At 40.5% G+C, this 24,887-nt stretch overlaps 1 protein-coding gene and 1 long non-coding RNA gene across 21 annotated transcripts in view; one reads left to right on the forward strand and one right to left on the reverse strand.

The window, feature by feature from the left end:
• The window catches only part of RBMS1 (RNA binding motif single stranded interacting protein 1), a 207,202-nt gene that overhangs the window by 97,776 nt on the left and 84,539 nt on the right, over positions 1–24,887 (reverse strand). The gene's annotated exons all lie outside the window — the stretch shown is intronic.
• On the forward strand, positions 1,866–6,715 carry LOC138918661 (uncharacterized). The gene is made up of 2 exons (XR_011428250.1): positions 1,866–1,920; positions 6,142–6,715. It is a non-coding gene; the product is annotated as an uncharacterized lncRNA (long non-coding RNA).

The raw sequence follows: 24,887 nt of genomic DNA on the forward strand, positions 1-24,887 counted from the left end.
AAAGCCGATTCTTGCATGTAAAACTGCAATCTCTACATAGAAATCTCTTTACCTAAGCCCATGAATAAAGCATCATTTTTTTAGACTTCAAATAAAAGAAACAAAGTCAAAGCTTGCATTGAATAGATAAATATCTGCTGGATAGAACACAACTGATTGAATGGATGGAGACCATGTTGCAAGTGAAAATCAACTTAAAAGGGAAAGTCCTTAGAAATTAAAGCAGCGTGGACAAGCTTTTTGGGGTGGAGGTAGCAGCTGTGAAAGGGGTAAGATGAAGAAAGGGCAAGCAGGTGTTCAAATCCATCATAGAAAACCTACCTTAGATATAACATGAGTTCTGAGGTCAAATTTTGTTTCAAGGTTCCACCAAGAAACTAGATTCCTTATCATTCAAATATCTTTTAAAGGTCTGTGTGCTCCAGCATGTAAATCAGTTCAATTGTTCTGTTCCCTCCAGGGGTTCTCCCAAGAACCCCACTGATGTCCCAAGTTGTCCACTGACAACTCTGGTCCAAGAAACACAGTAGAGTTCTTGTGCTATTTGTTCCTTGTAGTGTTTGAAACAGTATTTACAATGTGTGGGGGTGCGGGGGTTACAAAGCAACAGGAAACTGCCATAAAAATAGTCAACTAGTCTTTGACAAAGGAGCAAAGACAATACAACGGAGCAAAGATCGTCTCTTCAACAAATGGTGCTGGAACCACTGAACATCCACATGCAAAAAAATAATCTAGACACAGACCTACAACCTCCACCAAAATTAATTCAAAGCGAATCACAGACCTAAAATGAAAATCCATAAACCTCCTAGAAGATAATGTAGGAGAAAATCTATATGACCTTGAGTACGGTGATGCCTTTTTTAGATACAACACCAAAGACACAATCCATGAAAAAAATAATTGATAAGATGGGCTTCACTAAAATTAAAAACTTCTGTGCTGCAAAAGACAAATTCAAGAGAATGAGAAGACAAGCCACAGACTAGGAGAAATATTTGCAAAAGATACATCTGATAAAGGACTGTTATCCAAAATATACAAAGAACTCTTAAAATTCAACACTAAGAAAACAAATAACCCAATAAAAAAAATGGGCCAAAGACTTAACAGACATCTCACCAAAGAAGATATATAGATGGAAAATCAGCATATGAAAAGACGCTCCACAGCATATGTCATCAGGGAATTGCAAATTAAAACAACATAGAGATACCACTGCACACTTATTAGAATGGTCAAAATCTGGAACAGTGACACCACCAAATGCTGGTGAGGATGTAGAGCAACAGAAACTCTCATACACTGCAGCTGGGAATGCAAAAAGGTACAGCCACTTTGATGGTTTCTTACAAGACTAAACACACTCTTATACAGTCTAGCAATTGCACTCCTTGGTATTTACCTAAAGGAGCTGAAAATTTATGTCCACACAAAAATACTGCACCAGACGTTTATAGCAGCATTACTCACAATTGTCAAAACTGGAAAGTAACGAAGATGTCCTTCAGTAGGTGAATGGATCAATAAACTGTGGTACATCCAGACAATGCAATATTATTCAGTGCTAAAGACATGAGTTATCAATCCATGAAAAGACACAGAGGAACTTTAAGTGCATATTACTCACTGAAAGAAGCCAATCTGAAAAAGCCACATACTGCACCATTCCAACTACATGACATTCTGCAAAAGGCAAAACTATGGAGGCAATAAGAAGATCAGCGGTTGCCAGGGGTTGTAGGGGGGAGGGATGAAAAGGCAGTACAGAGGATTTTTTGGTGAGTGAAACTATTCTTTATGATACAACAATGGAGGATCCACGTCATCACACATTTGTCTAAACCCACAGAATGTACATCAAGAGTGAACCCTAATGTAAACTACGGACACTTTGGGTGACTTTGATGTGTCAAGGTAGGTTCACCCTTGGTAACAAACATAGCATCTTCTGGTGAGTGATGTTGATAATGGAGGAGGCTATGCATGTGTAGGCGCAGGGGTATATGGGAAATCTCTCTACCTCCCTCTCGATTTTGCTGTAAACCTAAAACTGCTCTTAAAAAATAGTGTTTATGAAAAATAACACAACATGAAGATACTAGACTGGAGGCATTAAATGCAAGTTATTCATCAGAAAACTGGAGGGCCAAGAAAGTAGTAAGGGGCTTAAGGTAATGGGTTCAAAACTTCCTTCCGGAAAACAAATTCATAAGGAAGGAAAAGCATTTGACAGTGGGTTCCTGGCCTTATGTACCCTTAATTTCATCACATATAATGGTCTGGTATGGCCCAGTTTCTAAAAAGAGTTCACACAAGGGAAGGGGTGAAAAGGCCTGGGACAGAAAGGTTGAAGAAGGCTAGACAAAGGGGAGAGATGACTGAACAAGGTGAATATTAACAAGTTTTTGAGAACAAGAGGAATGGCAGTCCTGAGAGGGGCAGTGTGTGGGGAAAGGAGAGGAAGGACCAACAAAGATAGAGACAGGAAGGATGATTCCTCAAGAAGCCAGTGCAAAGACCACCTTGGGGAGCTGAGATTAGGTATGCCAGGACAAGCGGATGGTTTGGGCAGGGGAGGGAGGGAGGATGGTACTAGCAAGGGAGCTGGATAACCTAGAAATTGAGATAGAATATGGATATGATGGCACAGATTACTGTTGAGAGTCTCACAGGGAGAAAAGAAAATCCAAAAATGATAAATGAAGAGGATGGCTGGTGGGGAAATGTAAAACTAGGGAAATAATTCCTCCTCCTCTCTCTGACAAGGTATATAGACAGGAAAAATTACTGGATGGAAAAATCTGAATATCTGGATTCAAATCCTGCCTTGGTCAGTAACTGGAATGTCATCTGTGGACACTCAGTCCCTCACCTGGCAAATGAACAGGCTGGACTGGCTGATTTCTAAGCTCCTTTCTGGCTTTCAAATTCTTCGACTGGATGATGCTTCTCGCAGTCTCCAGCTAAGGCATATCCAGATAAAACCCAGCCACACTCTTGGGTACAGCCAAATAGCCAGAGACAGGCAGCAAGAGGTTAAACTGGCAGACCCAAGAAGGAAGACACATGGCTGCACAGTGCAGCTGGAAGGTCGGCAGGAATCACGCTGCTGTCCTTGTACATCACTTAGGCCAAGCACTGATTCCCTATTTAGAAAATACTATAAATATATGAGCCAAACTAAAATTACAACTAAAGCTTAAAGGAACAATTTGTTTTTTAATGACATAATATTCAGAGTTCCAGAAACTGAAGTGTCTTAAAATGAAAATATGATAGCTGAAGTCACCTTAACTTACATCTATCGAGACCTTGTGTCAGCTAAAAGCCTGGCATCTTTTTGTTTCAACGTGCAATCAGTATAAAAAGTTGCATTTCACGTCCTAATCTCTTACATATAAAAGTACCACGTAAAAGCTACAAAACCATCTTAAAAGAAAATGAAAACAATATGCAAATTACATCTGAAACAACCAGCTAATTAGAATATGCTAAACATAAAACTCTGCCCAACTTCAGGTGTGAAATTAATTACTCTTCTGGATTCTGAACGCAGGTGTGTGGAGAGTGTTTTTCTCCACCTGCTGAGCCCCAAATGCGGAATTTTCAGATCCACACCAGTTTTCTTCCTCAGCACAGAGCCTTGTGAAAGGGACAAGAACAACATCTTCTTCTCCTTTTTCCTCAAAATAAAATGAAAAGAGAACAGTTGCTCGGGGAGTGCACACGGCCTTGATCACGACAGTTTAGAACACCTCTGCAAGGCTCTGAATTTCCTGCCTCACCCCAACGGAGTTAGGATTCCAGCACAGACAACTTCCTTCCAGCTGTTTCTAAAAGTCTAAAAAAGTCTAAAAGTACAGTTTGTATCTTCTCCTAGCATTTCGTGTCAGTAAATTATCGCTGAGACTGCAAAGTCCTCAGGGTGGAAATTACCTATTTTAAAATACACTTTCCTCACATTAAACAACACTTATCGAAAGTATTATAAAGTGATTAACTAAACGTTAAACTTAAAAAAATTATGTTGAGTCAGCTTACCCAAAAAACCCCACATGAATTTATTCAAGTTAACTTTTTTTTAGATGCAAAGGGATGTGTGAATGAGCGTGCAGCATATGAGTTTCACAAATTAGCCCCCTAGAGAAAAAAGCATGATCTGTACTTTCAGAAAACTGAACAAGTATTTGAAATCTCCTCATAATAACAACTTAAAAAAAATGAAATCTTATCTGACAGTGTTATGATTTGTATACAAAGTAAAATATTATCAAACAGGAAAACTTTTTGAGTTAATACAACTCAAAAAATTAACAAATACATTTGTTTCTTTCTCATGGTAAAATCCAACAGTTTACATCTGATACAATATGGATAATCGGTATAGAACAGCTCTTGATTATGGACTTCTGTGTACGTATCTCTGTAAATGTCTGTGTGTGAGTAAAGAGAAGGGATTGAGTAGATGGTTGTCTCTGAGATAACACTGTCTCTGAGTTAAAAGAAAAAAAAAAGGCCACTGTGCTTTGTAATTTTTTTTGCCTGAGATCCAACTAAAAAATTAACTTTTTGCCTGAGATCGAAACCCTGTATACACATACAGGCATAGACATATAAAACAAAAATTTTGTGAAGTAGTCCTTTTCCTTTACTACATATGCAATGTACCCTAATATTATCTTTTGTCATCTATTTCCTTAAAAAAGAAATGCTACTGTTGACCTACTAAATTGATGGGGGACCCCTCCAACACTGCCACTTGCAGGTTAAAAAATAGTGGTCTGCTGCATTTCCCAAACTGTGATGCACACAGGAATCACCTGCATTGTTAAAATGCAGATTTTGACTCAGCCATTTGGGGTGGGGCCAAGACTGCCTTTCTGGCAAGCTTCTATGCGATGCCCATGCACAAGGAGAGACTCAGGGCATGACTCCTGGCGTGTGAGGAGGAATTTTTGAAAGGTCCCCTTCCAAATATAAGGAGGAACAAGCTGCATCTATTCACAAAATAAAACAAAAACCTTTGTTTATCTGATTTCCAATCCACTATCTGCTCAGAATCACAAAATGTTCGAGCTGAGAGAGACATCAGAGATCATGCAATCTAATAATTCTAACACAGTATAATAGAATCCTGAGAGAGGAGGTGGGGTGGGGGTGCGGGGAATACTTTAATTTTTATCACAGGGAACTTGACTTTAAAAATGTTGCAAAACACTGATCTAATCCAATCCCTCACCCCAGAGAAGTCAAAGCAAATATCCAAGGTCATACAGCTAATTCAAGGCAGAGCTAGGTTTCCGTCCCCACCACTGCTGTCCAAAAGCACCAATTCTAGTCTGCCACAAGGACTGTAGCAAGGATGATGGTACATGCCAAGTTTTCCTAATGAGTTTTAAAAACGGAAATTGATATGCCAGTCCTGTTAAGGCACCACAGAAAAAGTATATATTTTGTACAGCCCCCTTTACACCTTCTATTTCATCCACTGTCAACTTCTAGCTGACTTACTTGGATGTCCATGTCTATGCTGGATATTCAGTCTCTCGCTTAAAAAAAAAAAGGAAAGGAAAGGAAATTCATCCCATCTATTAAATTTATAATTCAAAACTCCTAAATAATGCTTATGAGTGCCACCATTTCTATTTTTGTATATATATTAAACATTTGTGAACAGCACACACAATCATTATCTGTACCATCTACAGGAAGACACAAAAATCAAACAGGTTAATTACAGCAGTTTGTTGCCTTTCTGTCAGAGAAGTACATTCCAGTCAACCAGCAATTTAATAGCTTTAGATCAGAAATTTCTGAAGAATCACTAGAATTGTCCACCCACTGTCTAGTCTCCCTATATACGTCATCAATTCACACACTTAAAACAAGTAACTTCAACCTCTCAGTTTCCTTACAAAGAAAATAGAGAGATTTGTACAACTTTTCCTTACATGTAATCCAGGGTTGGCTTTTATCCTAAAGCTTCACAACGACTATACTCATATTAATTCCCTAAAAGGAACTGGTCTTCCTTCAGAAGTCCAAAAATTTATGCGAACCCTGCTCCCAGCAGCTGGCCAGTACACTCTGGAGAACTGTTTCTCTTTTGACCTAAGCATTTCCCCGTTTTTGCAGGGACAAGCTTTCTCAGATGTCAGATTTCTCATCGATGTTGCATATTTGGACTGAATATCTCCTGCTACCAACAGTCCTGAGACCTTCCTCTCTTCTATGGAGCCAGCCCATGTACTACCATCTAATCACTTCAAGAGTGATGCTATCATCCTGCAAGAACTAGGTGCCTTGGAAGCTAACCAACCCAAATGCTAGCAAGGTTCACTCCTCTCTTCATCTTTTCTGAAGGAGAAAAACTGAAGCAGAACTTCATTCTGCAGTAAGCAGAATCTGGGAAATGGTTTCAATATTTATGTAAGCCAGACGCAATTTTTTTTCTTTTATTCTTAAAATTATTTCATAACACTCTTTGTTTAAAAGTAGGGAGTTATGGCTCAAGAAGAAAAAGAGTGAGGCTATTAATCTCCCTAAACACCTTTCTATTTTCTGTTGCTAAAGTTACTCACAAAGCATCAGTTTCATCACCTTTACCAAAACGAGCTAAATGTACACATTGCTACTTATTAAAATTTCAGAGGGACCTTCTTTTCCAAGGGATCTTGGACAATACAAATAAAGTTCTGGTTCCCTAGGACGGAGACCCAGAACCTCTGTGTGTCTGGGGGGTTGGGTGTAGCGATCACACAGCCCACAGCAGCACAGCACTTGGTGACTACGCTTGAATTTTCCCAAGCCTTTTTCCTTTCATTATAGTTATATTATAATATCAAATTATAATATCAAATTATATCTTTTAGCTTTGCTGTACTTAATCAAACACATAATCTTTCCCTCTCAATCACAATCCTAGATTAACCTTATTAGTGACAAGTACCCAAACTGGGTTTCAAAATCTCTGCCCTTCTGAATGCACAAAACAAGCAAACAATATCATCCCTTCCCACCCACCACAAAGAAACAAATTTATGAAGAAAATCATGCCTAACTGGAAATTGGCTTCAGGGGACTCCATACTCAATGACCAGCGACGGAGGACCAGCCCTCTGCCCCCACCCCACCTAAACCAAAGCAGCCACTGAGCATTTCCAGCACAGGAAAGAGAAAAACAGGCCAGAACCCAAACACTGCATGGACCCCTGCATCTGCCCCAGACGGGGCAGACAGAAACAAACGTCCAGGTGTGGCCCACAGCTATGCCGGGATCTCCAAAACTAGCCAACACAAAGCAGCAGAATCAAAACTTCACAGCAAAAAACCCCCAAAATAATAATTTAATAAAGAGCCCTAAACCGAAAAAAAACCCAAAAACTTCAGAGCACCCCTACATTATCAAATCATTTTGCTGAAAAAGAAAAAAACATGAGAGGGGGACACAAACAGTTTTTTAAATTTCTATTTCTCCATACAGCCAACATCACAAATCCTAAAATGCAAGTCCTTGGATAATTCCATTTTGGACTAGATTTAATCTCAAAACAGTACTCTCTGCCCAGTCTAAAAATCAGAGCATAGAGCAAAGGAATGAACTCGGAAGAATGGTGGGTTTTTTAAAAAAAGATCAGAACCAGGCACTATAACTTCAAATACGGGAAAAAATTTAGCAGTGAAGGGGCAAGCTGCCTTTTCCACACCACGGCCTGGAACCCGGGGAAGCGGGTCCACACCTTCTGGCAGAGAGGACCCCAGCAGCTACTCTGATCTTCCCTGCACCCCAGGAGCTGCTCTCAGTTCAGGGAACTGAAGTTAACCCTTGCAGTTCAGTGAAAAATACCGAGGGAAATCGAACGTAACTACGTGTGCAAAAGGACCCATATGGTTGGCTTGACCATAAATGAGTACTAGGGGACAAACTGACTTAGCTACTTAGACCGTTAGTATAGTTTTACCTACAGTTAATAAAATTATAATATTTAGATTAAGAAATGAAATCACCCTACTGCATAGACATTAAAAGTTCTTAGTCTAAAAGTTCATCTCTAAGTTGAGTTTTTTTTAACCAGAACACATTTTTTTCGTAGAAACATTGTATTTGGTAGTTTGGTTTCTAGGTTTTCCCAGTGTAATATTATTAATAGTAGTTGGGTTCCCAGGTTAGCCCCAAAGCCCAGTCTTCTAATGGAATTTTAGAACTGACAGTGTCAGCTTCAGTTGGGTCTCCTGTGAGCAAAGGGCTGTCACATGGTACATTAGATAAAGGAAGAAAATCTCATTCTCACCTCTAATAATCATAGTGAAAAATGTAAATCGGATGGCCTTTTGCACTCTCCCTCCTCTCTCTCTCAAGGTTGAGAATAACAAAAGTGCAGCACCTCTAATGGAACATACGCATATCTTTAAATTCCCTTGTTGATGCATCTCTCGAGAGTCTTAAGTGATGACTATTTCACCACATCCTAACCTGGAAGTTTTGGGATTTCAAAGAGGGGCCCTAACCAAAAGGCATCTGTACTTGGAATTTCAAGCAGTAAAACTAACCCAAGTGAAAACGCCCAGGGAGTATGAATGGTTTGATCAGGCCAGCTTTTCCAGGGAGCCTTTCTGGGGAATCAGCTCCCCAAGTTTTATCCGCCTTTCACAGCTTCTTTCACTTTGAAGCCACAAGGTCATTTTCGTTTTCTGTTTTCTCCATTTTTCTTTACTGTGGCTGTGCAAAGGAGCCTCAGTAGAAAGAGAGGGATTGAGAAGATGCTTGTATGTACAAGTCAGTTTTAGGATTAGGTCTGGTGGTGGCTGTGCTGGGAAGAGCCCTCGTGGTCATCTGGACACCAAGTTTGCAGAGGGACATCAAGAAAGATGAACTCAAGCACAGGTGACCGTTACTGAGTGCTTCTTACAAGCTTGGCATATTACTGAGGGCTCAACTGTGATGACCTTGTACAATCTTCACAACCACTCTGTGAGCCAGAACAGACGGTAGCATCTTCACTCAACAGATGGAGAGAGGAGACTTGGGGATGTTAAATCCTTTGCCCAAGGTCATAGTGAGTGAGTGGCAGTGGTGGGATCTGAACTTGGGCAGTCTGATTTCAGAATCCACCCTGTCAACCCTACCTGCTATACTGCCTCTTCAGAAGTCATCTTGGCCAAAGAAGTTGTTTGGCTACTGTCATTTCTTTGGAAGTTTAAAGAAATAACATTGGAGGGATAACAGTTATCATTAAAGATTTAAATTTGGATAAGAGAAGGGAAGACTAGACTTGCTATATGTTGTAGCAATTACAGATGTTTTAGAAATAAACTGAGGCATGTGCTGTCTTATAATGATCCCCCACCTTTATACCCAACCTCTATTCCATAGAGAAAAATATTACTTTGGATATGAAGCTGGACAAGATGATGTATAAGTTTCTTTCTGGATCTAATTATGGTTAAAGAATTAATTGGTATCATAACTTAGTGAGTGCTTATGTAAAATTATTCTCTAGGAGCCAGCCCGGTGGTGCAGCGGTTAAGTGCGACATTCTGCTTTGGCGGCCTGGGGTTCACCGGTTCAGATCCTGGGTGTGGACATGGCACCGCCCAGCAAGCCATGCTGTGGTAGGCGTCCCACATATAAAGTAGAGGAAGATGGACACAGATGTTAGCTCAGGGCCAGTCTTCCTCAGCAAAAAGAGGAGGATTGGAAGCAGATGTTAGTTCAGGGCTGATCTTCCTCAAAAAAAAAAATTTTCCATACCTGTTTTGATTACATAGCTCAGATTTTTAAAAATAAGATTAGGAGAGTCAAAATCAGCCTTTAGAGAAAGCCTCTTCAGTGGGTTGAATAGTATCCCCCAAATTTATGTCTAACCAGAACTTCAGAATGTGACTTAATTTGGAAATAAGACCTTTGTAGATATAATTAGTTAACGATCTTGAGAAGAAACCAAAGTGGACTTAGGGCCCACCCTAAATGACCAATGTCCTTATAAAAAGAGGATAGGACACAGACACAGAGGGATGGCCAGGTGAAGATGGAGGCAGAGATTGGAATTATGCCACCAGGAGATAAGGAACAGCAGGAGCCACCAGAACTAGAAGAGGCAAGGAAGGATTCTCCCCGAGGGCTTCCAGAGGGATCGTGGCCTGTTGACGGCTTCATCTCAGACTTCAGGCCTCCTGAAGCGTGAGAGAATAGGATCTGTTGCTGTAAGCAACTCGGTTTGCGGTAATTTCCAGCAGCCCTAGGAAACTAAGACAGTCATTTGCCACTTTCTCTCCATTCATAGTTTAGCTGTAACTTTGATATAGCTTAATGCACATATATAATGTCACTGGACAAACTGTAAGTTTTAAATTTCCTAACAGAAACTAATCACATTTAAATTGTATTGGGATGGCTATACTTACATTTAATTAACTTTTTAAAGAGTTGAAGGGCATTTCAAGGAGCAGTTTTCGTCTTTTTTTTAAAGCCATGCTGGTGTTGGGGGTGGGGTGGGGGTTGCGATTCATCTGAAAGAATTTTATCAGACTATGCAGATGACTCTATTAAGAAATTAGTCCTCTAAATAACTCTCTTACACCTCTCTAAGGTTAAAAATCAATTAAAAGGATTGGAGTGAAGGTGTCATTTTTCAATTGAGAGTCTAATAAAGCGAATCCTGGCAAGAATGAGTAACAACTGCCTGACCAGATGTGGCCATTACCAAAGGCAGGAGGATCCCAAAGTGATTACAAGTTCTTGAAGGTTTATAGTAATTCTGATTAATCTGTTTTGAAAAGACAGACACCCACGTATCTCATGTATGCAAAAGTAATAAGATTAAGATTATTAGGACTCATATTTGTCTCTGAATTATAATTCTCACTATCAATCATAATTTGTCTGGTGTCCCTGGTGTTTTGAAGTCTAAAGTCGGAATTTTTAAAGTCCACCTGTCATCAAGTGGGGAAATTGTTCCAGAGATGCTTCAGTCTGGAGAGGAAACACAACAGATTTCCAGTGGAAGTCGAGATCTTGTTTCAGCTAGGGAAATGATAGGATTGACTCATTTCTCCCCAGACGTCAAACTCCTTTCTAAGATACTTAGGTTCCATCACCAGCTAGCTGCTGCTAACTCCTTTCACCTCCTTATACCCCAGAGCTGTTCAACATACAGCCTTTTAATCACTGCAACAGTTACATGGTTTCTAACATATGTCAATCTATGTTATTTCCCTCACCAAATACATAAATCTCTTTGTCCAGGGTCCGGGCTATACAGGATGGGTTTATCAGGCAGGATGTGGTCACATGTCCTCAAGGGGCTTACAGGCTGGTGGGAGATTTGTTTTTTAATTCAAATGTACAAATATCAGGGGCTGGGCCGGTGGTATTGTGATTAAGTTCACCCTCTGCTTCGGCAGCCCAGGGTTTTTGGGTTTGGATCCTGGGTGCAGACCTACACACCGCTCATCAAGCCACGCTGTGGCAGCATCCCACATACAAAACAGAGGAAGACTGGCACAGATGTTAGTTCAGGGCCAATCTTCCTCACCAAAAAAAAAGTAGAAATATCATATTAGAAAATGTTAAACTTTTGTTGAAATTAAATATCATATATTGAGAATGGTGTACTGTTGGCACTGGAGTAAGGAAGGATCTGTCACTAAGTTTCACTGTTTCGTGACCAGTTTCTTGAGTCAAACCTTTTGGTTATGTTCTATTGATGAGTGTTAGGCAGATTTTTAGTAACCAGGACATAGGTAAACTATTCATGGCAAAGGCCAGTTTTTCTGAGAGCCTTAACAGAGCAATTATGTATCAAGTAAGACCCCCAATACATGAAACTTAATGGCACATCCCTCCCTTACTCTGGTTTTCTCTTCCGCTTAGCTCCTAAAGAGGGTGTCAGACAGACCTTATTTCACAACCAGATTGCCACTTCAGGGACCTTGGGAAAATCCCTTAACTTCAGTTTTCTTATCTGTGTATTGGTGATAATCATACCTACCTTATTCTGATTAAACGAAAGAATACATACAAAGCACTTAGCTTGGTACCAAAAACATAGTAAACATTCAACAATGTTAGCAATTAGTACTGTGAATAACACTCATCCTCCAGAAAAAAAAAATGTTTTCAGTAAGTTGTCATGGTTTAAAATGCTTTTTTCACCTTTAGTTTTTGCTTATTTAGCTATTTTTAAAGATTGCCTAGACTACTGTGAGAGTAAGAAAAAGATGAAATATTATAGCTATTAACCCTCCTTTTAGTAACTTGGGCCATCTTCCAGTGTGCTGATATCTTTCTGATAATTGTTATTCTATGTAGATTACCATTTCTCTTAGCTAGATGTCACCTAAAGGATTGAGAAGCACATTTCCTACATGGTGTACAAGTTATTGTTTTCAACAAATTTTATCACAGCACATTCACTGTCTGGTTTATCAAATCCTAAGACTGCCCCCACTTCAAGATTTTCCCGGCTGCTTTTCCCCTCTAGTCCCCTCTCGTCTCCCCTCTATTCAATGCGTCTATATATGGTTGTCAATACAGAAGTTAAAAATTTCAAAACACTGTCATTAGCTGCAGTAAGTGGGGTCAGGGAGGTGGTGATAACGGGGAAAAGGCTGAAGCAAGTGAGATTACATTACAGTAATTGTTCTTTTTATCTTACTGGTTCATTTTGCACTCTTTCCTTAGAAAGAATGAATAAAAACTGGGTAAATCTCTAAATTTCAGCACAAGTTTTTAATTAGTAAATGTTTCCTAAAATTAACAGTAACTGGCAATTTTTGTGGACTGTGGCTAAGCAAGCAGAGGAAGTGTACTGAGAGTGGAAGGAACTGACCACTGACAGGATGGTCCTTCGCTTGCCTCTGATGGTGCAGCCAACCAGCTTGGGGGTGGTGTCAGGGAGTGGGGGTCTCTGCGATGGAGTGAGTTCTGGAAACTTGCCTGTCTCTGCCGCCAATGGCAGTCTTGCCAACTCAATGTGTACAGCAGAGAGGGCGAGTAAACGGGTCAATGAAAAAAAAAAAAGAGGAAACCCACTCTCATCACTCACAGTCTTTGGGCTCTGAGAACGCTCAGAATCTCCTCCCTGTAATGTCCTCCCCAAACAAGAAACACAGAGCTAGCTGTGGATCCACCCTCCCCACCCCTGGAACACACATACAGACCCCTAAGCAGACCCCTAGGAAAAAAATGCATGGCAAAAATTCAGCAGGAAAAAAAAAAGCTTTCTGTATCCTGCATTTCAAAGATTTCATCTGGTCCCTGAGGTTTACGGCTGGCCCTGGCATCTTAGCTGGCTCAGCACATCTACAGACTGACCTCTGAAACCATTTCCAGTTTCCTATAGGAACTCAGAATGGCTTGAATGCATAGCCCAGCTAGTCCAGTACTCTGGCCAACCAAGGTGCCAAGGGACATGTGCTGCCAGCTTTTCTGGCTTAAGAGATGTATCTCAGTTTTTCTTTGGACCCAATTTTGACTCAGTTACTCATAAATTTGTCATTTTCTACGTGGCACGGATTTACATTTCCCACCTTCATCACCCCTGGACTTAAAAGATCACTGCTTTACAACAGAGCTCATTCTTCATTACTGAAAGATTCCAACAGGCAGAGCTTCTCTGAGGAATATTTCACCCAGTGGTCCTCAGACTTCAGTGAGCTTCTAATCATCTAAAGACCTTAAAATGGCCCTGTAGTGTTTGAGGATGCCTGAGGTGGTGGGATCCAATAATTTACATTTTTAATGAGCACCCCAGGAGATTCTGACAAACTTTAGGAAATGCCTATGTAAAGGGTAGAAGCAAGACAGCACACCTTAGAATTCAGAGACCCTGGTGCCCCTCCTACGCTGGAAGATCTCCTCCATGGTCTCTACAGCTGATCTGAGTCTTCAGGGCATCGGGGCTCCCCCATCCACTTATTCTCTGGCTCTGTGACGGCGCCACTTGCAAAGCAGCTGCCATTCTGCCCTCGCTCCCCACAGGGTCTATCTTTCAACTCTTCCAAATGACACTTGATCCTTTCACTTGCCAGCAGGAAAAGGCGTCTCCTGGTTCTAAAACTGCACATTCTCTGGCCACACCCTCCAGATCCTCTTTTGCATCAGCTGATCCAAGCAATTTCCGGTTCCCCGATCTGACACTTCTTACCAAAGCTCCTTCAGATGTGAGAGGTTTCTGTGGCTCCTCACTAACTGACATGCAGAGAGTTCACTGTCGGGCTCTAGGTTAACAACTCTCATACTTCACTGGGTACAAACAAATATAAATGTGTCTGCTTGGATGACTCCCCTGGGAGAGACCTTCCACGGTGCCCCTCCCACACAGTTACTAGACAAAATCCTTCTGTTTCTATTCAGTCATGGAGTTAATCCCACATACGTTCCTTTTACAAATTGTCTCAATGTTTACTTTAGTTTATGTGACTATTTGTGGCAAAAACTTCAGAAAGCGGTTGCTTTTGTAAACCCAATGACCTTATTTTGGGCAGAAAAGTACATTCCCTGACACACATCACTACCAGTGTCTGCTAGATTCTTGTGGAAATAATGACTGATAGGTATGCCTAACTTCACACACTGAATGTGTTTCTGAAAAATTCTACAAGAGAAAATCCATATTTTAAATGCAGGAAGGAAACAGGATTTTTAAAGAGAATATGAATTTTGTGCAAATATTGTGCTGCAAACATATGTATAATATACCCTGCTACATAAACCCTATGCTACAAAGAAATACAGGTTCCAGTGCTCAAAAATATTAAATAATCTAGTTGGTAATGAGAAACACACCCAAAGAAAAAGTTAAAGAAGAACTCAACAATTAAGCAGCAATTATATATAATGAGGCATTCTTTTGTTAAAAAGAAAACCAATTTAGCTGATTTTTTTAAAAAAATGGTGCTATCCGAGATGTGTCCTCAGTATTCCTCAAAAATAGAAAAGAGAAAAGTGAAGGTAGAGAATAACAAAAGTGAGGCACCTCTAATGGAAAATATGAACATTTTTAAATTTTTGTATAAGACTCGAGAGGCTTTAATACCACTTCACATTCTTACAGAATTACAGCTCTATAATAGCTTTCAAAACACACTTAGAAATGGCAAGAATCTCCCTGTTATGAAGGACTGAATTAATAACTACAGGAACTCATGCCCATTCCAAGTCCCCAGGGGTAACCTGATGCCTTAATGGGTAACGGTGCAACTCATCCCCTTCTGAACAGAAGGGCATTATTGCTTCGCCATTCCACCTACACACTGCCCCCACCCCCCAACTGAGACTCGGGTGAAGGAAAACCATCACATCAGAATTCTGTTCCAATAGTAACAGCAGGAACTGCAGAAAAGGGAGATCACAGAAACCACTTTCCTGGAAGAGGCAGACCTTGAACTTCACCTTAAAGAAAGGAATGTGAACTCAAAGACAAGAGGACAGAGTTCTGTGGCCATCTGGGACAGCCTAACAAAAGCCTGGCGGAGAGGAGGAAAAACAGACTTCAAGAGGCAAGGAAAGAACTTTTGGCTGGAATGCCAGGTATGGACTTGGGCAAAGCAGATCAGAGGAAGAGACAGTTAGTTCTCAAGGTCCTTGAAGGCTACATTGGAAATGGAGTCTTCCACAGACATTTACATGTCTAAGCTATTTCTGTAAAGAAATACCTTTTATCCCATAGGTTAAAAACAACAACAAAACACTTCCTTAAATGTTATGCACAACAGGGCCACCAGCACAACACCTCTGTTAGGAAACCTAACGTGATCACGAGTAAGTCATGAAGCATTCTGGCTTTATTTTGGGCCAATCAAGGGGCCCAGCTGCCTAAGCTGAATGAAATGTCTGGTACCAGGTTGTTATGAGTTGAATTGTGTCCCCCCAAAAAGATACATTGGAGTCCTAACCCCCAGTATCTTAAAATGTGACCTTATTTGGAGATAGGGTCTTTACAGAGGTAATCAATCAAGTTAAGATGAGGTCATTAGGGTGGGCCCTAATCCAATTTGACTGGTATCCTTACAAAAGAGGGAAAATCTGGGGGCTGGCCCCGTGGCCGAGCGGTTAAGTTCGCGCGCTCTGCTGCAGGCGGCCCAGTGTTTCGTTGGTTCGAATCCTGGGCGTGGACATGGCACTGCTCATCAAACCACACTGAAGCAGCATCCCACATGCCACAACTAGAAGGACCCACAACGAAGAATATACAACTATGCACCGGGGGGCTTTGGGGAGAAAAAGGAAAAAATAAAATCTTTAAAAAAAAATTTAAAAAAAATAAAAAATAAAAAAAAAAAGAGGGAAAATCTGGACACAGCCAGACACTCAGACACACACACACAGGGAGAACACTATGTGGAGGCTGGGGGTAGGAGAGAGAGCTGTAACAGATTCTTCCCTCACCCCTTCAGAGGGAGCATGGCCCTGCCAACACCTTGGCCTCAGACTTCTATCTTCCAGACCTGTGAGGAAATAAATCTGTTGTTTAGGGACTCAGTTTAGGAAGCTTTGTTACAGCAGCCCCTAGCAAACTAATACACAGGTACACTGATAGTTTACTTGGGCCAGGTTGTTTTGATAACAATTAGCAAAACAAATTTAGCCAAAAAATATTTTTAAAAATTAACATTTTACTCCCAGGATGCTATTTCTACTTTACTATGGCGCTCTGTCTCACTACTTCAGAATTATGGCCAAGTCTTAGGGATTCGAAACACAAAAGATGACCAAGGTGGTACTGACTACATAGATATGTGAAGGATACTTCCCCAAATAGAACCAAACAAAATAACTATCCAGTCCAGATGGAGGCTTTAATCTAAAACCTTTTGCTCAAAAATAGGAATCAGACCTGCATTCACTTGGTTTTATTCTGTGCCTACCCTATTTTGATGGTGCTAATAAGTATTATTATTATCTGGTTTGAGTCTCATTTTCTTTCAATTCTTTCTGTGCACCTTGTGGTAAAAGACTTAACAAACAAAAGGATTTTATAGATCAGGGGTCTGCAAACTACAGGGGTCTGCCACTTGTTTTCGAAAATAAAGTTCATTGGAAGACAGGCACATCTATTTGTTTATGCATTATCTATGACTGTTTTCAAGCTGCTGAGGCAGTGCTGAGCAATTGTGACAGAGACCGTATAAACTCCAAAAGCCTAAAATATTTACTACCTGGCCCTTCACAGAAAAAACCTTGCCGACCCCAGCTATGGACAGTCTCTGAAACGTATGAGCAATTCCTACGTAAACTAATGACTGTTTCCCTTGTCAACAATCCTAATTCCACAAGTACTAGCTTCTAATCCTACTTCACACATTTGACCAGCGAACAATGGAAAGAGGAAGGACCTCTTAGAAACTGAAATAGCATCTTTTTTGCTTGAATGTCTCTTTCTTTATGCTCTCTAGTTTTTCCACATCTCTTTTAAAGAACTAAAACCAAATTTGGCAATGAATTGATGCCAAGAACATGGAAGATATACTTCCTTTTCTTTTCTACTCTGCTTTAGTAGCCTAATAAGCCCCTTAATAGAGTCAATTAATGGGCAGAGTAACTCTAAGGTGACAACCAACACAACGACAAAACTTGATCAGCTAACTGAGAATCTTGTTTCTATCCTGGAACCAAATCATATGCACCTGGAAGTCGAATAGTCTAACGTCAGGTCAACTGGAGCGCGACAGCTGCAGGTGAGACATATGTTTACTATGGACTTCTTAAATCTCTACACCTCTTCTGGCAGTGATTAACTTCTGCCTTATATAGTAATTTACATACCTGTTCCATAGCCCCTATTAGACTCTAAGGTTGAGAAGAGGATCATTGATTTGTTATTCCCTTTAGGGCTTAACACAGCGGCTGGTCCATAATGGGCTCTAAAATATTGATTGAATGAATGATAATCCAAGCTGGATTTGTTTGATAAGGTCCAAACTGCACTGGTAGTCAGGATGTATGGGTTCTAGTCCAGGCTTTGTTCCAAATAAGCCATGCGATATTGAAACATCCTCTAGAAGGAGTACTTGGAAAAGCTGATCTCTTAAAGTCCTTTCAGCACTAATATTCTATGCTTCTTTTCTGATACATATGATATAATAGACATCATTTCATATCACTTCCTCCCAAACACTACTATCAAGTCAGAGGATTCATTCAGGGTAAACTTTCATGTTGTAGACACCAGAAAGAGTCAGTGAGGGACTCTGACAAATACCCATCCACTTTTCTTTAGACTAGGCAACAACTAAGAATCTTAAAATATATAAAAGAGAAATGCTCCAAGTGAACTATTAGTGCCCGAAATATCTTAATCATAAAAAAGGGCAATAAACTGGTCATTGAGATTTTTCAGCAACACACAGCAGCAGGTCCTAGATGGGTCTTCAGCACAGAGGGTGTACGGTCTTCACTGTGGTTTCTTCTATACAGGAACTTAACCTAGAAACCACAGAGCAAATTTTGCATGCTGTACTAAGTCAGGCAGGAAGGGGTCAAAAACATGTAAATTCATCTACCCACAGCCAATTATATGAAAAAGACAAAACAAACTTAGGGCAAAAGAGCATTCATTAATAATTAAAATGTACATGTCTTCTAGATCACTGATATTTTAAACTAGACTGATTTCCTAAGTCAGTAATCTTGATTTCATAAATGCTTTAAGAAGGAATAAAATAGGTGAGAAAATTAACCTTAAGAGAGGAAAAATTAAAAACAAAAGAGATGATAGTTGGCAGATACTTTTTTATTTTGTCTAAAAATAACACGCAACATACCATCCCTGAGGGCCTACTTGTTGAGAGAATTTAAAAAAAAACTTATATGAAAACAATTCTGAAAACATTGGTGCAAGGGTGTGCCACACTTGGAAAAGCCAAGACTTCTAAGATAGGGTGGTGGTGGTCTAAGAGTCAGAAGACCCAGGCTTTTCAGGCTGTGAGATCTGGGACAAATCATTTTAATTTCCTTATGGGTAAATTAAAGGGGTGAGACTAAATAATCTCGAAGGTCCCTTCCAACAGTTCCTTTAAATAAGTGTTTCCTAAACTGCTCCATAAAATGCAGTTAGTATCGTCTAGACTAAGTGGTTCCATGATCAAATAATTCTAGGAAACAATAAAATACACAAAGTTGGACAAATATCTTCACTGCCAGACTTCTCAGAAACTTCTTTATGTTAATTTATACTGTTAACTCTCTAAGACAATACTAAATAGTATGTAGTGTTTCGAGAGTTTCTTTGAACGCTGAATATTTTAATTCCTGGAATACTTTCAACATTGAGTAGAATTGGAGTATCTTAGTGAACACAATTTGGGGAAGGCAGCTTTAAACAATAAACTTCATGAATTTAAAATCAGATGCTGAAAGAAGCAAAATACTCACATAGTAGTTTAGGGCACCCATTTCAGAAACTACAACATCTCTATAGTGTTGACACGTCACAAAGCACTTTATCTTATATTAACTTGTTGACCCATTCACTCTAGGAAGTCAAGGACGGATATAAGAATCATTTCCATTTTACCAATGAGAACTGAGTTTCCCTTCTAGATTTTTCTCATCACAAAACATTTTCTGCTAATGAACAGAATGCTCACAATCTTCCACCACTGTTATCACTTCAGGCTTTCCTTGAGCCATCCTCCAAGACACTCTTGGGTAAACTGACTTGTTAGGTACGTAAACTGACTTGTTAGGTAACACCAGAAGGAAGGAGGGAAGCAGACAGAGCACCTGTGCCAGGTAACGTGTCAAGTGCTGTCACATATATGACTTCAACCAATCATTCTCAACAACATTAAGTCACTGTTATATCTAGTTTTGCCACTGAGACAATTAAGACCCAGAAAGTTTAAGAAATGTGTTCACAATAACAGAACTAATAAATGATGAAGTTGGGATCCACACCCATGTCCACCTTTTTTCTTTAAAAGCAACTTATGAGATCATTCCTGCTGGTGTAATGGAGAGAGATGCCCTAGAGGCTGGGTAAGAATCCTGGCTCTACACCCATTCGCTCTGGGATCTGGGGTGAACAACTTCAACTGTCCTCATCTGTGAAACAGGGATGAGGAAACGTCTCCCAGAGGTGTTCTAAAAGAGACAGAAAGGTGCAAAAGTACCCAGCCCCCTGCCTGCTTCACAGAGAGCGCTCAGTACATATTAGCCCCTTCCCTTCAGAGGGCTTACAGGTTTTGTGAGGAGGAGTAATTAGAAACAATAGTTCAGAAGCTAAGATGCTAAATATAACCAGGGTCAGAGAAAGAATGGTGAGCGAAGGCTCCTGGAGGAGGGGTCTTAACAAAGTAAGGTGGTGATGATGAGAAAAGTATCACGGATAAGTCTATCCAATTTTCTATTCTAAAATGAAGGAGGGGCCTAAGCTGGGCACCAGTACTTCCTAAAAAGCCTAAGGAAAAAAAAATACGTGTTCACAGTAATAGAAATAATAAATGATGAGTTGGGATCCACATCCATGTCCACCTTTTTTTCTATAAAAGCAACCTAAGATGTTTTGAAAGTTTTTAAAACTTAAGTTGGGCTTGTGGTTCAGTTAAAAAAAATTAATATTTCATTTTGGTTTGTGGTTCATGGTTGGTTGAAGTGTATTTGAAATATGATTTGATTTACACAAATTCTGTAACAGTAGTTATAGGGAGGTATTAATTATACAAGAGCCACATCCTAATAATTATAACCACCTGAGCATGCCAGACACAGACACATGAGTATTATCTCATTTAATCCTCCCAAGAACTCCGGGAGGCAGATCCTGGAACTACTCCAACTTAAAGATCTTGACTATGGAATTTCCTCCATGATCTCTCTCCTTCCCTCACTCCCAGGGACTTTTCTTTTTATCTTATCAGAAGCCCCACGCCCTTCCCTGTTCTGAAAGTTCATTATCTCTCGTGATTTTACCTGTCTCCTTAACCTTCATAACAGCGCTCTCAATTTTCACACCTATTTAACTTACCAATGCCAAACCCTACATAAACTCATTACCCAGATTCTTTCCTTCCATTTATTGCTGAAAAAGGGTCAAAATATCTTGCCAACTGGGGCCACTGAACTCCCAGGGGGCCCTCACTACAGCTTAGTCATCCTTTTATTCTCATCTCTATTTGAATGCTCACCAAACTCTCAAGAGCAATTATTCCAAATCCTTTGTCACACTCTTTTAGCCTAGAATCTGGACATCTCTAGGCTAACTAGCCTCCTGCTTCCTGTACCATTGATGGGAAACTCTCAGATCCCTTTCCTGCAAGACTAACCCTGTCTCAGTCTTTCTTAAAAGAAAGACCCATTTCCAATTATTCCCTCTGTTTTCTATTACCTTGCTTTATCTACAACTAGAGTCAAGATACTAAGATAATCTTGCCTCAAGGGTGTCTGCAGGGACTCTTTCCTTCTAACTTCTGATTTTACTAAAGACAGACACTCTTTGCTCACTCACTCCTTAAACCCTTTGAGATGTGCTTTCTATCACCCTCACCCTCAACCCTCTTCCCAGCCCCACCACAAACATACTACTTTTTCTTTCTTTCTTTTTTTTTGGTAAGGAAGATTAGCCCTGAGCTAACACCTGTGAAATCTTCCTCTATTTTGTATGTGGGACACCATAACAGCATGGCTTGACGAGCAGTTGTGTAGGTCCATACCCAGGATCTGAACCCGTGAAACCCTGGCTGCCAAAGTAGAGTGCACGAACTTAACCATTACACCACGGGGAAGCCCCCACATACTACTCTTTTGAAACTTCTGTTTGAAAGGCTTTCAAAGACCTCTCAATGGATATTTTCCAATAGCCTTTTACTTGGCCCTTGTCTTCCTTGACCTCGAGGCAACATTTAACAGAGCTGACCATCTCTCCTTGAAACTCAGCTTTTCGTGGGCTTCTGTGACACTCTCCGGATTCCCCAACATTTTGCCATTTCTTTTGCCACCTCTGCCAAGGGCTCCTCCCCCTCCTTCCCACTACAGAATCGATGCTCTTCTAGGTCTGTTCAGATTCTTCTGTACACATTCTCTTCTCTAATCTATTCCCAATCTTCTACCTATTAAGTCTGAGGAGGTTCTGAGCTTCTTGCTCAAAGCTCCAGTTCTGTTTTTCTAACTGCTTGCTAGACATTTCTGCCTGGGATGAGGGGGTGGGAAGGGTGGTAATGTGTGTTTCATGTGGCCAAACTAAAATGGCCAAACCAAGCTCATCATCTTTCCCCAGAAAGTGACTATTTTATTGTGGTAGGATGAATACTCTAACCTCTTCGCCACCCCGCCCATCCATCTTCCATACTCCTGCTGAAGTGAGAGATTTTTTTAACATAACCCATGCACTTGTTATATTATACATGTTACAGATGACTATACAGTTATAGATGGCATATACTATCAAGAAAAAGGTTTGCTGTAAAAGTGCTCCACTCCAAAGAATGCGAGGATTCAGGCCAAACATGAAAATCCATGCACCCATGTGATGCAGCCTCTAAGCTGACTTTAAGGCAATCCCAGGGGCCGGCTCAGTGGCCGAGTGGTTAAGTTCGTGCACTTTGCTGCGGCAACCCAGGGTTCGGATCATGGGTGCGGACATGGCACCTCTCGTCAGGCCACATTGAGGCGGCGTCCCACATCCCACAACTAGAAGGACCTGCAACTAAGATATACAACTGTGTACAGGGGGGGTTGGGGAGACAAAGCAGAAAAAAAAAAAACTGGCAACAGTTGTTAGCCCAGGTGCCAATCCTTAAAAAAAAAAAAAAAAAAAAAGAAGACAATCCCAGGACAGCACTAAAAAAATGTTTACAACCATCTCCTAGATCCAAAGTGAGTTCTTCAAGTGGTTCTCACTGTGGGCGCTACTGGTCTTTGAGGCTGCACAGTTCTTCCTTCTAAGACTGACTTGGACACAGAAAGGCCTTTCGCATCTCTGGTCTCTGAGCACTGAGTATCAGGAGAATTTAGCAAAGACACCCCTCATTTATTTTAACACCTAAAAGATTGTAGCAAATCCCTGTAAGAGAACGCCCGGGTTCTTCCTTATCTCTGAGCCCAGAGCAAGCAGGGTTCAGTGACTTTTCATTTTCTCAATCATTTAAGACTAGAAACCTAGGCCCCTCTTTTTACTGACCCTCCCCATCCAGTCAGTGACCAACCAAATCTTATCAATTCTCTGTGTACAACACCTTGAATCCATCCATCCATTCACACTGCCACTACTCTACTTTACAGCATTATTTCAACTGTGGCAACACCTTCTAAACTCAGTCTCTCCTCTCACCCATTTTAGCAAGCTTGACCCTAATAAAGCTTCCCCACAATATCTATCCCGCAGTTCAGCTAACCTGAATCACTCACTATTCCCCTAATAAAGCCCATTCTTTCTATCTTCAAATCTTTGCTGTAATGTTCCTTCTGCCTGGAATGTCACTTTCCATGATGCCACCATAGATCCCACCCCCTGAATTAGATATTTTGGCATCATCTTTAAGTACTTCTGCTCCCTCTCTTTCCACACGCAGTCATAAAATCTTTTCGAGGACATAGATCCCTTTGGCAAACTGATGAAAGCTATGAATCTCTCCCCAGGAAAGTGGTAATATATGCAACATTTTACTTAGGATTTTAGGGGCTTTATGTACTCAAATGTCTAGAAAATTTGGTCATTCCTCCTGTCCACAATTTAACAGCCTTCTTTGGGGTCTTTACCATCTCGCAGCTGTTTTAACAGCTAGCTAACTGGTTTATCTGACTACTATCTTCTCTAATGAGCAACACTGTATCCCGTGCATGCCACCAGTTTACTTCCTACAGAAGGTCTGTTCCAGAAACCACTTAATTTATGCTACACACTCAATAATTATTTAACTCAACATTTCTGAGTCTCTGTTAAACTTTCAGTTGAACAAAAGAACATATCCACCTCCTTGGAGTTGGTCTGATGCATCTGACCTACAAAATTGAGACTACAGAGAGAGAAAGTAGAGACAAAGTTGTTTCTAGAATGTATGACTAGGTAGGGTTGGGTTGATACAAATGGTCTTCCAAAAGGGTGATTTTTAGGTAGTTCCCTGAGGTGGAGAGACAGAAATCCGGTCTTAGAACAGAGCTGAAAGGAAATTCCAGGTGATGAGAATGATAGGAAGAAAAAAATGGGTTGCAAGAATCTGAAATAAAACAAAGCAACGAAGGCTACACATTTGCACCCAACCTACACAGCACCAAAACAAGGAGACTGTAACAGATTTTGTAAGGTGACACATCAACTAATAAAATAAGAACTAGCAAGGCAACACTGCTTTCCTTCTTTCTCTCTCACTCAGCAGCCCCCACCGCTTCCTTCCTCCCTTGGGCGCTCTCTCCTCCTTTCACTCTGAAGTCTTGCAGCCGACAATGCACACCTAAAACTCCCCAGATATACTGAAAATCCCCCTGGGTTACACAGTAACAACAGCCTGTAAAGTGCTGACATGATCTGTACAGTGTATTTCTTACAAAACTTTCACTGTTCCATTACAAATTAAAGACGCCCATAAAGGGGCCACACCTCCCATTCCACTGTGCGTTCAATAAGCTAAAACTAAAAGGCAGGTGTGTGATGAAGACAATCATGAGTATTCATATTAGAATAAACCCAAGGGATTCTGACGTAAGTAGGAGAGCAGTCTTGGGTTTTCACATTTAATACAGAAATTAAATGTAGGGGAATTTATCTGTCCATGAAACAGCTGTATTTAAATGCAGCTATAAGTCAAATGAAAACAGAGAAAATAGTGGTAATTCCTCAATATTTAGAATAGCAACTTTCCTGAAAAGTAATCTAGAATATGAAATTCCATATATATAGCTACATTTTCCCTTCAGTGACTCATACAGATAAACTGGTGTCCTA

Source organism: Equus caballus, chromosome 18, assembly GCF_041296265.1.
Source record: "Equus caballus isolate H_3958 breed thoroughbred chromosome 18, TB-T2T, whole genome shotgun sequence".
Taxonomy (NCBI): Eukaryota; Metazoa; Chordata; class Mammalia; order Perissodactyla; family Equidae; genus Equus; species Equus caballus.